The 14,845-nt window shown below is 36.2% G+C and overlaps 1 protein-coding gene across 5 annotated transcripts in view; it reads right to left on the bottom strand.

Moving 5' to 3' along the window:
• The window catches only part of LRFN2 (leucine rich repeat and fibronectin type III domain containing 2), a 311,191-nt gene that overhangs the window by 123,720 nt on the left and 172,626 nt on the right, over window positions 1-14,845 (bottom strand). Inside the window, exon 1 of one of the 5 annotated variants that reach the window (XM_087935029.1) lies at window positions 1,365-1,458. The exons of the other annotated variants lie outside the window; for them this stretch is intronic. The gene's annotated coding sequence lies outside the window, so the exon portion shown is untranslated. Of the gene's footprint in view, window positions 1-1,364; window positions 1,459-14,845 lie in introns of those variants that run through there. 5 annotated transcript variants of the gene reach the window in all.

Below are 14,845 nucleotides of genomic sequence, written 5' to 3'. Positions count from 1 at the left end.
GTTTATGAGTTTTTGTTGTGTTGTTGAGTTATGTATTCATTTTTTTATCTCACATTTATTCACTGGATACAAACCCCCTTTTGTGACAAATCATACTTGGCCAATAAATAATTCTATTAAAATAATGCAAGGGAGCAAACAGATAGCTTTCATGTCTAAGATGGGATTAGAACTCACAGTCTCCTGGTTTCTAGTCTGATGAATATACCCTCTGATGAAACAGCACTTTATTGTTAAGAGTTTTTAGAAAAAAATGTAGCCAAGCCAAGTTCAAAAAGTAAGGAAGTTATGATCTTAGTGCCCTTATATTTAAAACGGGTTTAGGACAACATCCAGCTCAACATGGTGAACTCACCATGACCAACTCACCATGGCCAAGTCATTCAATGTGGGACAATTCAATGCAGGATTAGTTTATTTTATTATTCATCAAAGCATTACAAAAGCTGGTAACCATTGGAATGATTTCCTTTGATACAAGAGATAAAATATTTTTTGATGAAAATGTGGTCAACAAAAATGAAAGAAACTAAGTGAATCCCATGGCAAGTTGTCCCATGGTGAGTTGGCCTCAGCAAGTTTTCCCTTGGTGAATTGATGGTAGTGAGTTGGCCTCAGTGAATAGGTTGGTCATAGTGAGTTGGCCATGGCGAGTTGTCTCATTCCAATCTAAAGCATCCTTTTCTAACCTTATGACCTCCTTCCCGCATTTCCCATTCAGAATTGACAGAGTTGATTGGAAAATTCTGGAAATAAACCAAAACATCTAGAGGATACAAAGTTGGGAATCATTAATATAGAATTTACTTACTTACTTATCATATATGTGTGCTTCCCATCTTGTCTAGAAGAGACTAGAATATTTACAGAGGGGGTGAAAAAACACTTGCAGGTTCTATAGCCACAGAATTTAAAATGGAACTTGAAGCAGGGAAATAATATATTAGACATACAGTAAGGATCTTTTTATATAGTACACATAGAGCATTCTGAATGGGGTGGAAGTGGTGTTATCAGCCTCCCACTCACTCTGTGTCTATATCTATATGTGTCATACCTATATAGGACAAGTAGAAGGCCATTAATCACACAACCAGAGTGCATCCTTGGACTGTCATTCCAAAGTTGGTATGAAACTATCTTCTATAGAAACACCATCAATTTGAGTGAAGGGCATGCATCTCTGGTTTTGTTATAGAAAAAAGATCTTAATTATAAACCCAGTGTATTGTTTTCCTATAGAAGAGCTAGGGCATTCTATAGTGGGATATTATGCAAAAGCATATTATTTCATGAGGTGGATTGTTGAATTTGCATCATTGATGCCTGAGCTGAGGAGGAGTAGCAAGCTTTTAAGAACTCACCAATGGTATGTAGTAGATTACTTGGCACCTTCTTTTTTTAGGGAGCATATGCCTTCTTTAAAGCCAAGCAAGACTGGAATGGAGAGGTAAGCCATTTGTTATCACAGAAAGCCCCATTGGGGCTTGAATCTTTAAGTCCTTCCTTCAGACCAAGGGACAAGAATGTACAACAATCTAGCTGTAGGAAGTATGTTGCACCAAGGACAAATAACAATCATCACATAATTTATAATTTATATTATAATAGCAGAATGATAGAGCTTATATCCCCAGCAAGCATTCTTACATACCCTTGGCTGCCCATTCGCCTTGCTGAAGTAAACTTTGAAACAGCACAAAATGCCAAAATCACAAAACTAGCAGAATGTATTCACTGGAAAAATGATGAATCTGGATTTAAAACTCCTTTGAGCCTGCCCAATGAAATTGCCACCTGCTGCTAAGCGTATTATTTATAATTCTAATCATAGATATGCCACTGCTGAGCTGTTGGAATTAGCACATCTATAGCATTATTTCTATACTTTTAAAATATGACTGTAATAAACAGAGCCTTGCTAAACTAGTTCAAAGGCTTGGAGGATCAGTGTTTTATGCAGTTCCACAGGTGACCTGTTGAATATTGGACACTTTCAAGTAGCATAAGAATCACAATATTTCTGTTTCTGGAGGTATTAAAGAACCATCAACACTAGCACTTGCAGAAAATTCTAACTTGATAGACTGAATTAATCTCCTTTTAAAAACATGTGGTCATTTCATGGTCATTAATTCCTTAATTTAACTTTAAAAGGATATCCCAAATCTCCGTGGATTAATGTTAAATGGTTTATCCCAAAGTTGTAATATAACATTGTGAAAAAGGGACAAAAAACGTCAACCACATGTTTTTTCAACAGTATGCATGCTTTTGTAGTCATGTGTCATGTACTTTAAGCTAAAAAGGCCCAATGATGTTGCCTGCCTTTATAAGTGAGCTGATTTAGTTTCCTGTAATCATTTTCTGAACTATCCTTTTTCCACTGCATATCAAGGCTAAGCTAAGTGGCACAGCTTAGAGTACCTTAACTGATCTTGAAAAGTTAAACAGGATCAAACCTGATCAGCATTTAGATGGAAGACTGGCAAGAAGTATCAGGGCTCAACTGGATCATACAACTAAATATACAACATCTCAGAATTAAGCAAAAGCATAGAATTCCTTTACTGTTGCCAAGAAAATGAAATGTCCAATGCAATCACCAGGAGTTGCTCCTGCACAGAAGGAATCCCTACTAAGTTGCATCTGTATATATTTTTCTCCTTTACATTGTCACAACATCATTTATTTTGCTCCAACACATTTTGCAAAAATCAGAGATGAATATATCTCATTCAAACAAACAAACAAACAACCTGATGTAGATGGAATAGAGTATCTGCAGAAATGAGACTGATACCATGAAACTGATCAAGCATTCAGGCCTAGTTCCAGCAGATGCTTTAAAGCTATGGCCAAAGACACATGGGAACTTCTTAATCAACTTTTGAGGTGAGTTAAGTCTAGCACACAGATTTATAGGACAGCTTACTGCCAAACATCAATTCCTCCTTACTTTCTGGATGATTTCATATAGTTGCCAAGAAAAAACACTGCATGTATTTAAATTGTTTTCAATGGTACATCTCAGGGAGGCTTTTTTTTTTTCATAAGTCAATAATGAAAAATATCAAGAAAAAATATGACGAAATCATATGAAAAATATGATTCTACAGACTTAGACATTCTTATGTAAGCAGAGACTTCAATGGGCTTCTTAAAAAAAACTTTTCCCCATTTTAAATATGTTTTTTTTCCTGCAGCAATGTCTTCTCTCAGAAAGAGGAGTGTCACTACCACTGCAATGTTAAGTGTGTACACATGACAGAAGAAAGGTGCTACAATCTCTGATATCTGCTTATAAGACTTCTCTTCTCATTTCCTTTTTCCTGCTGGCTTCCAAATATGCAGAAATTATTGTATGAGAAAGAGGTCGAGAATCTGGAAAAAGACTTTCTGACCAGCCCTAGACAGAATCTATAACTAGCTGCTAGAAATCTGTGAAGCAAGACAGAGTCTGCTTGCAATTCTCCTCTGTGGCAACAATTTAATGTTTCCTTTCTCAGGGGCTGTGCTGCTGCTATTACAGTTTATAAAAGAGATGGAGCTAACCCAAAGATACAAGTATATGTTTCTTTTAGAGGATTGGTTCCTCTTGTGTCTTGTCAACCATGATGCATTAAGTTCCTACAGAACTGAAAGAAGAGTTTCATTTTTGTAGAAACTCCCAGGAAGAAAGGGTTGGTTGACTTTTATGCTGTATTCTGTGAAAAAGATTTAATTTCTTCATGATCAATCAGTAGGAGTAAATCTGTTCTTCCTCCATTAGCCCACAGTTTACACATGATTAAAGATCATGCTTGTAAACAAGGTTATCCAACTATTTAATCATTGCTTAAATTCAAGCCATTTTGTTAACTTCATAGAAATATATCAAGATAACTTGGATTCTAGATAAGAAATCTTCATGTAACAACAATACTACTAATTTGTCTGCAAAATATTAGATATGTCATCTCTATCAAAATATTTCATCCATGATGCAGAACATAGGGAATGCCTGGTGTTCCAATTTCCATTTCTATTCTGCTGCCATTAAGTATATAAAAGGGTTAAATATGGAACAAGCAAAGACCACACCCATTTGTATTGTCCATATTCAGCAGTTTTCTTTAGATTTAGATCAATATATAATGTATATTCTTGCCTGTTGTTGATAGATCTCCCTGATTTTGCTTGTCTTTTGGGCAAAATGTGATCCCATTATGGCTAGTATAGTTTACTTTTTTTTCTTCAAAAACTGGTATTTACATCTGGTTTCTGGAAAAAAAGCAACATTCAATACAGATAATAGGTTTGCTTAACAATCATGGTGTTTGGTTTATGACTGCTGCATTCACTTTTTGACCATCATGTTGACCTAACAATTGCCATAAAAATGACATAAAATTTGGTCAGTCGCATGATGACCTGCTTAATGACCTACAGCTGTAATTCCAGGCTCAATTATGTAAATCAAGGACTACCTGTATACACATGGAGGAAATGAACAATAATATTTCAATACTCATAACATTCATAAATCTGAAATTATGAGGGAATGAAGTTTTAATGCAACAAATGTCAGAGTGTCTCTATTCAGAAGGCATTAAACACAACATTGTGAATCATCTGATGATTTCATCAGGGAACTATTACTAAGTTCATTACCAGAAAACTATAAATATATAATACAGTTGATCAAACTTCATAATGACTTTTTCTTGAAAACTTAATTGCCAAACTGGAGGCCTATCTTTACGATTTGAATGACCTAAATGAAGGGAATTGTCAAAACAAGAGAAAATGGAGAAATTGAATTTGTTATTATTGCAACAAAAAAGGACCTATTAAAGGAGACTGAAGAGCTAAAACCCAGAGAAATAATAAGATAAAATATCATAAAGGAAAAGTCAAGCCTCTGCTGAAAGTCAACATAACAATTGTTGGTGATCAACGCTGATAGACTGGGAGAGGTTAAGAGTGGAATTTTTCAAGGAGATTCACTATTACCACTGTTTGTCATTGCACTAATTCCTCTGTCAGCAATATTGAACAATACTGAACAAGTCATGTCATGGTTACCAAACTTCAAAACATTTGCCAGGCTATTTACATACTCTGAAGCTGTATGGAAAAACACCTCCTGAAAATAGAATGCCCCCTTGCAATAGAATAACTGTTCAACACCGTCCATATCTGCAGCCAAGATTTGGATTGGACAAATATGCCATTCATACCATCAATAGGGGAAAATAGTGACAATGGAAGGAATCAAATTGCACTGTGGCAATAACATCAAAATCTAGATGAAAATAATCATTACAAATACCTGAGCATCCTTTAAACTACCATAGCAATCATAATGAAGTCAAGTAGGCTAGAAGTAAATGCATCATAAGAGTGAAGAAGATTTTAAAGTTCAAATGCAGTGAAGAGAATGCCATCAAGACAATTAACATCTATGCAATTCCAGTCATTAGATACATAGCTGGAATGGCAGAGTAGGCCCAAGCAATACTAAAAGTCCTGAATAGGAAGACCAGTAAAATAATGGCAATGAATTCATCTATGCAGTGATGTTAACACACTTGACTTAGCAGGAAGCATAGGTGAGCATGGAATATTGCAAGTACACCAGACAATTGAAGAAGAAATTAAAACAAAAAAAAACAATGAAGAATATCTGAAAGACAGTGAAGAAAATGCATTGAGGCTAGTATACTATGAAGGCTTACTAGAGAGACCACACTGACCTACAAAAAAGACCAAATGAAAAACAGAATAGAGACATGGCAAGACAAAGTATTACATGGACAGTGCATTTAAAAACAATCTTAGCAATGTCTAAGAGCAGGAAAGTTGAAGAAAGAAACAGAGGGGCTAATTCTGGCTACATAAAACCAAACTTTCAGCGCAAATGCATACAAAGTCAGAACGTCCCCGTCCCCCAGTTGCAATAAGCTGGAAAAAAGATACTTTACCATCTGTACTGTTTATTAATCTGAACTATACCATATAAAAACTATGCCCCCTAGAAATATGGCATGGCCCCCTGAGGAGACCATATGGCTCATGTTGAGAATAATGGTATAAAAGCAAACAGAAAGAGAATTATTAAAAGACTACAAGAAAAAAATATGTTGAATGTGACAAAACCAAAGGTTAATAGTTACAATAGTTAATAGAAACAAGTTAATAGTTACAACTTCCATTGAAACTTTATGAATATAAAAATATTCATTCAGTTAATACCTGAATGAATTTGAAGGCAATATGAACAATAACAAAACTTGGCAGTGGCTTCAGGTTGAATCCATCAAGAGGGAAACAGAAGGTATAATACCTGAAGAATAAAATAGGCACTAGCCAAAAAAGTCATTAAAAATGAACAAAAATATAAACAAAGACAAATGTAGATTATACAAAGGAGACTGTTGATTGCTTTATCAACAGCTGTAGCAAAATTATCCAAACAGATTATAAGGCAAGACATGATAAAATAGCAAAAATGACATATTGTAATTTATGCAAAAAGTATAGACTTGATGTCCAAAGAATTGGTTTTCTTAGAATAAGTAAATATTTTAAAAACCTGCTCCAAAATGACATATAAAAATGTGTGGGAGTTCCAAATTCAGATATACTGATATCCAGAACATAACACACCAGTAGTCGTCATTGAAAAAAAAAAACATATTTTACTAACAGATGTGGGAATACCAAAAGACCCTATAATAGCTCAAAAAGAACTGGAAAAATGTAAAATATCACCCTAAACAATTGAAATACAAAGAAGGTAGAATCAGAAAACAAATTCCTTATAAAACATCTGACAAAATTAGAATTATTTTACCTCACAAGATTTAGTTTATTTTTTTAAAAAAACTGCTTTACTTGGAACCACATATATATTACAACAGTCCTTGGGCCAATCTTAGCTGAGCATTCTTCAAAAGAGACTGTAAAGCATTGATGACAGCAAACAAATGTAAGGAAAAGTGCCACTGATTACTGAAAACAAGTCTGATTATCTATATCTACATATCTATATCTATATACTGTATATCTATCTATCTATCTATCTATCTATCTATCTATCTATCTATCTATCTATCTATCTATCTATCTGGTATTCAGCTTTGTTTGGGTATTTTCTCACTTCATTATAGTTGTGCTTTTAAAGTTGTAGCAACGTTTTGGCAGAATCTCATCTGCCATCATCAGGCTTCGGTACTGTGTTCATCTGTGAGTCAGGCTTTTACAGCCGTTTCTGTTTTAAATTTGGTACTAGCCTACTGCTGTGTTAGAATGGTTTTTTCTTCATCCTGATTGGTTGAGAGTCTTGGTCTGTGTTTATTGGTCTTGGAGTTTGCTGTGTTCTGCTTGATTGGTGTTTCTGATATCTTCTGTCTGTTTTTTAGCATTTTTTTGTCTTGATTGACAGGCAACATTGTGTTCCTGTATTGGAGGCTTTTAGTGTGGCTTGGCTTTGAGTAAACGGATGGCTATGATTTATTAGGAAGCTAGGTTTCATCTGCGTGCCTGTTTGGGGTGTGTTTGAGCTGGAGATATCGGGGGTGGTGGTGTCTGTTTGTGCCCAGGTGTTTGCTTGGCTTGTGGTGTGGAGATTTTTTTGTTTCTGAGTGTAGGCTTCCAGATAATTGACAGTCTGGTGGAGTCATCTCTTCTATTCACGCTTTCAGGTCTTTTTTTCAATCTCTATAGCTTCCCTGATAATTCTGTAGCTGGGGATTTCTATAGTGGCTAGGGTTTTGGTGCCAATGAAGTCAATGCTATGACCTGTGGCTTTCATATGTTGGACTAGTAAGGAAGTGCATTCCAGCTTTTTTACTGCATTTTTATGTTCATCCAGGCAGGTACTTATTCTTCTATTCTTCTATTTGTCTGTCCGATGATGCGCAGGGGACTTCATATATGCCTTGGTTTTCTAGGTCAATTTTATCTTTGGGGTTTCTTAGGATGGCTGTTATATTTCTGTCTGTTTTGAAGGCAGTCTTGATGTGATGCCTGTGTAGTATTTTTACTGATTTTGTCTGTAGTACCTCTTATGTACGGCAGGACAGCTGTTCCATAGTTTGTTCATCTTCTAGGTCTCCATTATGTCTCAGTGTGTTTTTGTGGATCAGGCCTGTGATTTTACTTTTGTGGAAGCCGTTGGCTGTCAGTACTTTAGTCAGGGTGCATAGTTCAGTCTTTATGTGTGTCTTGTCTGCCAGGCGTTTGGTTCTGGCAATTAGTGTTTTGGACATGGAGTTTATCTGTGCTGGGTGTTGGTGGGATTGGGTGTTGAAGTTGCGGTTGGTGTGTGTTTTCTTCTGGTATATGGTGTGTCCTAGTGTGCCATCTGTTTTTTTGAAGATTAGTACATCTAGAAATGGTAGTTGTTTGTTTGTTTCTGTTTCCATGGTGAATTTGATTTTGGGGTGTGTGCTGTTTAGGTGTATTAGGAAATTGTTAGGTTTTCTTTTCCATTTGGCCAAATAACAAATGTTTCATCGATGTATCTTAGCCATAGTTTGGGTTTGTGGGTGGCATTGGCTATGGCTCTGGATTCGAATTCTTCCATGAACAGATTTGCAATGACGGGTGACAGTGGTGATTCCATAGGGGCTCCTTCAATTTGCTTGTATCTTTGTCCTTTGTATATGAAATATGTGTTGGTTAAGCAGTGTTCTGCTAGTTCCATGAGTGGAACTGGGTGGTTGGTATTTATTTTTGATGATTTCTAGGGTTTCTTTTATTGGGACTTGAGTGAATAGTGAAACCACGTCAAACCTTACAAGCAGATCTTTTTGCTCCACATGCACATCTTTGATCATTTCCAAGACGTGGTATGAGTTTTGTACATGTGCAGCTGCTGCTTCAGCATGGGGCTGTAGCTGCTTTGCTAGGTATTTGGCTAGGTTTTGTAGTAGTGCTATTCTGTAACTGACTATGGGTCTGAGAGGTATGCCTTCTTTGTCTATTTTGGGGAGACCGTATAGTTTGGGCATCTGGAAGATTTTTCTCTTGGAATGATCTTCTGTTGGATCTCTTTGCTCATGTTGCTGGTTCTGATTTTCTTCCTGGTTATTTTTTCCAGATATGTGGTTTATGGGTTTGTATGTGGAGTCTTGGAGTAGGTCTGTCAATTTTGTTTTGTAGTCTTTTCTATCCATTACTACTGTGGCCTTACCTTTATCTGCTGCAAGTATGATTATGCTGCTGTCATTCCTTAGGGCTTGCAGGGCTTTTAGTTCCTCTTTGTGCAAGTTGCTTTTGGGTGGTTTCCTTGTGCATAGGATGTTAGTGGAGCATATTTATCATTATTTTGGAATTGAAATAAAAAAAAGGAAAAAGAGAAAAATGGAGTGTATTTGCTCAGTCAAAAACAAAAGATAATAGACTTAATAAAGTTTCTAGGACTCCTGAGGCAAAGGAGTGAAGTATACTCTTGGAAGCTGAACATCTAAACAAAGGGAATAAGGCAATATAGGACAGAGATAGGAACATTACTATACATCACACAGTAGATCTGACATAGCCAATGAAATTGGATGGCTGAACAGAAAGGTCAATGAACCAACACAAGAAAAATGTCTATGGAGATCCTCAGACATCCAGGTCATGGTTGTCCCAAAGGTGCTTTTTCAAAATGCAACTGGACTTTGGGATGACAAGAGGACTCAATAGCTGTAGAAAGATTAGGGAACTCTTTAAAAATGATAGATTTTAATCAGGACCTTTCTGTAATTAATAATCTAAAATTTATTGACTATTTAGATTTGGATTGGGCAGGTGATAAATCAGACAGGAAATAATCTATTGGATATGTATTCTTTGGTGGGGGTGCATTCATTGGGTGACACAGCAAAAAATAGTGGCATAGAAGCACAGTAGACTGATCATCTAAAGAGTCTGAATCCTATGCAATAGAACAGGCATACAAAAAGCTTGCCAGGCTGTACAAACAATTATTAGACTTCACAAGAAATGAACTAATCCCAACCTTGCTATTTGAGGACATCAAGCTATATTTTTGCTAGCTGAACTGAGTGATGTGTTTGCTTGCTCTGATCTGGATATATCGATTGATTTGAAATATGCTGAATGCTCACAAACTGGAAATTACCCACAGCAATCTTCCAACACAAAATAGCTAGACATTCATGTACAGCTCCTTTAACTGAACTGGCCTATTAGTTATAGATAGCAAGTTAGCAAACTGCACACCACTTGATTATCTTGTGCTTACATTCCTAATTTGAAAAACAGTGCTAAAAAGAAGTGACAAGATGATAATAAGTAGTAAGATGGGTTGCTAGCTTTCTTTAGGCATGAAATTCATAGAGCTTAAAATGTTTCTTTTATCAAGGAGTAACACAAGATGCTATTTACTAGGGTGTACACTTTATTCAACAAAGCATGAACATCTTAAAATCTGTTCAGTTTTCCCTCAATGCAATAATTAAAAAGACAGCTGGAATCATATGAATGAAGAAAGGAAGCTTCTAAAGAAGAAACAGTTAGATAATTTTTGAATTACTGATTTTGATATGCCAAAATGAGACTGAAAGCTAAGATGTAGGACAAGAAATAAAGTTTCTGAATTTTACAAATATATATGTATATACAAGTATATTTAAGCTTTAAAGAAGCTTCAAGGAAAAATCAAGCTCTTCTAACTCATACATGCACCAAGTTGGAAAGTGAAAAATGTAAAGCAGACCTACCTCTCCCACATAAGCAAACAGTTTCTCAAAGACAAGATTCCTTGTGTGTGGGTTTGTGGGTTTTGAGTGTGTGTGTGTGTGTGTGTGTGTGTGTGTGTGAGAGAGAGAGAGAGAGAGAGAGAGAGAGTGAGAGAGAGAGAGAGAGAACTTTTAAGACACTGTTGACAGGAGTTTTCTTGGAAATGTTTTTCAAAAAGTTTGTCCTTGTCTCCTTCCTAGATCTGAGAGAGAATGATTGGCCCCAAATCAGGCAGCTGGCCTTATGCCTAAGGCAAGTCTAGAACTCTACTAGTTTTTAGTTTAGTTCCATTATATTAAACTGGTTGGCAGTAATACTGCTACTGAAAAAGATCAATAGGAGCTAAGTTCAGTGCAGGAAGCCAAGAGTGATGTCTGTACAATGAAAGACAGGCATTTGTATATCTTATCTGTCTTGTACAAGTTAAAGAAGACTTCTATTGGAAACGTTTTCCCCTGTATATTCCCCAATCTGCTGATATTCCAGGACCTTTTCACCTGGGTCTTTGGGGAGTGATTGAAGTCCACTGCTGGGTAGTGTGGATTTAGATTTGATTGTGGCCCAGCTTTTGGCATATTATTATTATTATTATTATTATTATTATTATTATTATTATTATTATTATTATTATTATTATTATTATTATTATTATTATGTATACTATACATAATAGAAGTAGTCATTACCAACCGCCTCATTCAACACCTCTTCGAAGTTACAAAATTGCTGGAGAAATAACTTGATGATCAGTGCCGGCATTTACAAAGTTCCCAGTCCCACACATATTTTCATTATAGTCAATATGTGTTGTCCTGTGGCTGATCCGTTGTTTTTCTTTTCTTTTCTTTTTTTCCCCATCCTCTTGCAAACAGAGAGATTACAAGACAGTAAACAGGCACACTATGGGAAATACACATCAAAACAATGTGTTGGCACCAGCACATTGGTAGTGGATGGTTAGGGGCAGGGGAGGGGAAAAAACCAAGCACTTCCATGGGTGCCAAACTCACCCTATCATGTTGCTGTCATGTGATGTTTCACAACATTTTTCCCATTTGCGGAACTGGCGTGACCATGACCTGCGCATGATGCATCCGGCCCATGGGCTGCTAGTTTGATATCCCTGCTATAGTCAATCTTTTTTTCATTTGATCTGTTGGTTTTCTCCACCAGCAGAGTGTTGACTATCAGTTTCCTCCAGGTGCAGAGTGGAGGGTTAGGAGACAAAGAGTTTATAAGATAGTTAACAGGTAGTAAAGGGAATATACAGCACCCACAAGTACAACGTACAAAATAACCAGGGTATTCCCCACAGTGTGCATTCTTACTTTCTTATAATCCCTTCTCCAATCTTTCTATTTTGGAAGGGGAATGATAAAAATGAAAGCAAATTTATTTTGACAACAAAGTAAATTTCTATAGACAATCTCTCCAGTGTCTATTCTATGTCCACCCTCCCAGTCCCTCCCATCATCTGCAAGGTTTTTGTCAACATTATTGTCTAATTTACAACCCTGGGGTTTTCAAGAAATCTCCCATAAAAGAGCTAGCCAGCTCCAACCTTGCTGAGATTTGTCAAGAATATCCAAAGGAGACTAAGTGCTACTGCTGACCTTAATCTGGAAATTTACTGAAGTAGTCTTAAATATCTACTAGCTGGTTGGCAAAGTCTGTGCTTGTTATTAATTCTCTCTTGAGCCAGTATTCCTCTCCATTTTTAACACATTAAGATTATCTTACACATTACCACATCTTAATTTAAGTAGTAAACTGTTTTTTTTAAAAAAGGAAATTTAAACTAAACAAGCAAAGATAGTTGCAACATTAAGTGAAAAAACAACAACACCCTGCTGAATTTCAACATACTGTAGCTTCTTAATTAGAAAACAGGAAAATACAGATTAGTAGAAATTCCCATAAGATGTCTATATGTCTGGAGGAAAACTAAACCCGATGCATTTTAAAGACTGGTTGATCCCAGACTTTGGGAGAAAAAGATAAAATAAAAACGTTTCAGTTTGAGTGGGTGTTCTTTGCTTTTGCTATGATAGATTTTAAAATGACTATACAACAAATGTTTTATTATGGAAATTCCTGTATATATGTTTGATATCATATGCTATTTTCTTACTTGATTATGATCTCTGTAGGTATATGGGTTGTGTATTTGTATATAAATAAAGCCTGTATGTTACACTCCTCTGTATTCCATCAATTCCTGGATTTAACAGAGAAAAAAGTAATTTTAGAAATAATATTTAGTATTGCAAAATCTTGCTGCTATTCTTTCTGTAACTTCCTTGCAAGGTGATTGAGTGAACCACCCCAAGTTCTTAGCTGCAGGAATAGTGGTGGTGGTACTGATAGCTGGTGGGATTGTTAGCACATTTTGTGCCGAAATGACTAAAATGGTTATTTCCAGAGATCAGAATGCTACAGGGGGAAGGTGAAGCCGGATAAAGTCAGTATTTCAGCTAGTGAATCCTAGACCCCAATGAATTCTAATAATGGGAAAGTGCCAAGGCAAAAGCTGTTGCAATTATTCAGTTCATTATGTTAAGCTCCATGAAATTCTGATGAGCACTACACCTGTTTAGTTAGAGAAATGATCAGCTGCTAAGTTCCAGCATGGCTTGGGTATATGCTTCTTAAGGAAATTTGCTGAAGGAACAAGAAAAATGGACAAAGATTAGAACAATTAGAGTTAGTACCTCCAACTTGGGTAAAAATTTGGCTGTTAGACGAACAGAGTCTGGAGATCTCAAGATGCGAAGTTTATAGCTGAGTTCTATAGGCACAAGATTAGAATCCTTGTCAAAAGAAATGTGTGACTTCTTTTCTAAAACAAATCTCTCCACATTCCTGAGAGAACAGTGATACAAATTATATTCTTATTGGGGGAATAGTTAACTGAGCCACTGTGGCTCCCTTCACTATACTTACAGGATTTTCATTTTAAGGTACTCATCAGGGTGGGCAATCTGCAGATTAAGGCACTTTTCACCCATTAAAATTCCCTAACCAGGCCCAAAGACTCCATTCACTTCAAGTGTATTTTGGGTGCTTCTAAATAGATGCTAGACTTCAATATTTTTAATATGATTGTGGCATTAAAACCATACCCTCTGCAATTCTCAATGGCTAGGTTCATTTCTGAGCACAAGTAAACCATCTTTTCTGGCATATCCCTAGCTTCTACATATGAGGAGACTTGAGATAGTACAAAGTCTTGGTTCCTGACCAAAAACCTTGAATAAACTTATCTGTCTAGACTGTGGATTGTTGCCTTATGTATAAACAACTGCACATCTGGCTAGATTATTTTGGAGTTAAAGTACAACACATCTTCAGAAAACCACTTGATCCTTCCTTCCTTCCTCAATTTTATTTCAATCAGAATAGAGTTGGAAGGGACCTTCAAGGTCTTCTAGTCCAATCCCTATAACATTTCAGACAAGTGACTGTCCATTCTCTTCTTAAAAAATTCCAGTAATGAATCACCCACAGCTTCTGAAGGCAAACTGTTCCACTGGTTAATTGTTCTCAGTGTTAGGAAGTTTCTCCTTAATTCCAGGTTGTTTCTCTCCTTGATTCATTCATTGTTTCTTGTCCTGCCCTCTGGCACTTTGAAGAATAAGTTGACCCTTTCCTCTTTGTGGTAACCTCTCAAATATTGGAATAATGATATCATGTCCCCCAGTCCTTCTTTTCTCTAGGCTAGCCAAACCCAAATCCTGCAACTGTTTTTCATGTCTTTGACTCCAGGCCTTAATGGAGATGATTAAAATCTTAGTTGGTCTTCTTTGCAGTTTTTCTAACATCTCAACATATTTTTTTAATATGGTGACCAAATTGGATGCAGTATTCCAGATGTGGCCTTACTAAGGCTTTATAAATATGTACTAATGCTTCACGTGATTTTGATTCTATGCCTGTTTATACAACCAAGGATTGTATTAGTTTTTTTGGCTGTTGTCACACACGATTAGCATATATTTTTAATCATCTACCAAGACTCCAAGGCCCCTCTCACACTTACTGTTTTTGAGCCAGGTTTCTCCTAATCTTTACTTGTACCTTTAGTTTTTCCTGCCTAAGTGTAAAATCT

This window comes from Pseudonaja textilis, chromosome 1 (assembly GCF_049901715.1).
Source record: "Pseudonaja textilis isolate UNSWEBS1 chromosome 1, rPseTex1.2, whole genome shotgun sequence".
NCBI classification, from domain to species: Eukaryota; Metazoa; Chordata; class Lepidosauria; order Squamata; family Elapidae; genus Pseudonaja; species Pseudonaja textilis.
Note: the sequence above shows the minus strand (reverse complement) of the source record. Positions and strands in the feature narration are given on the sequence as shown.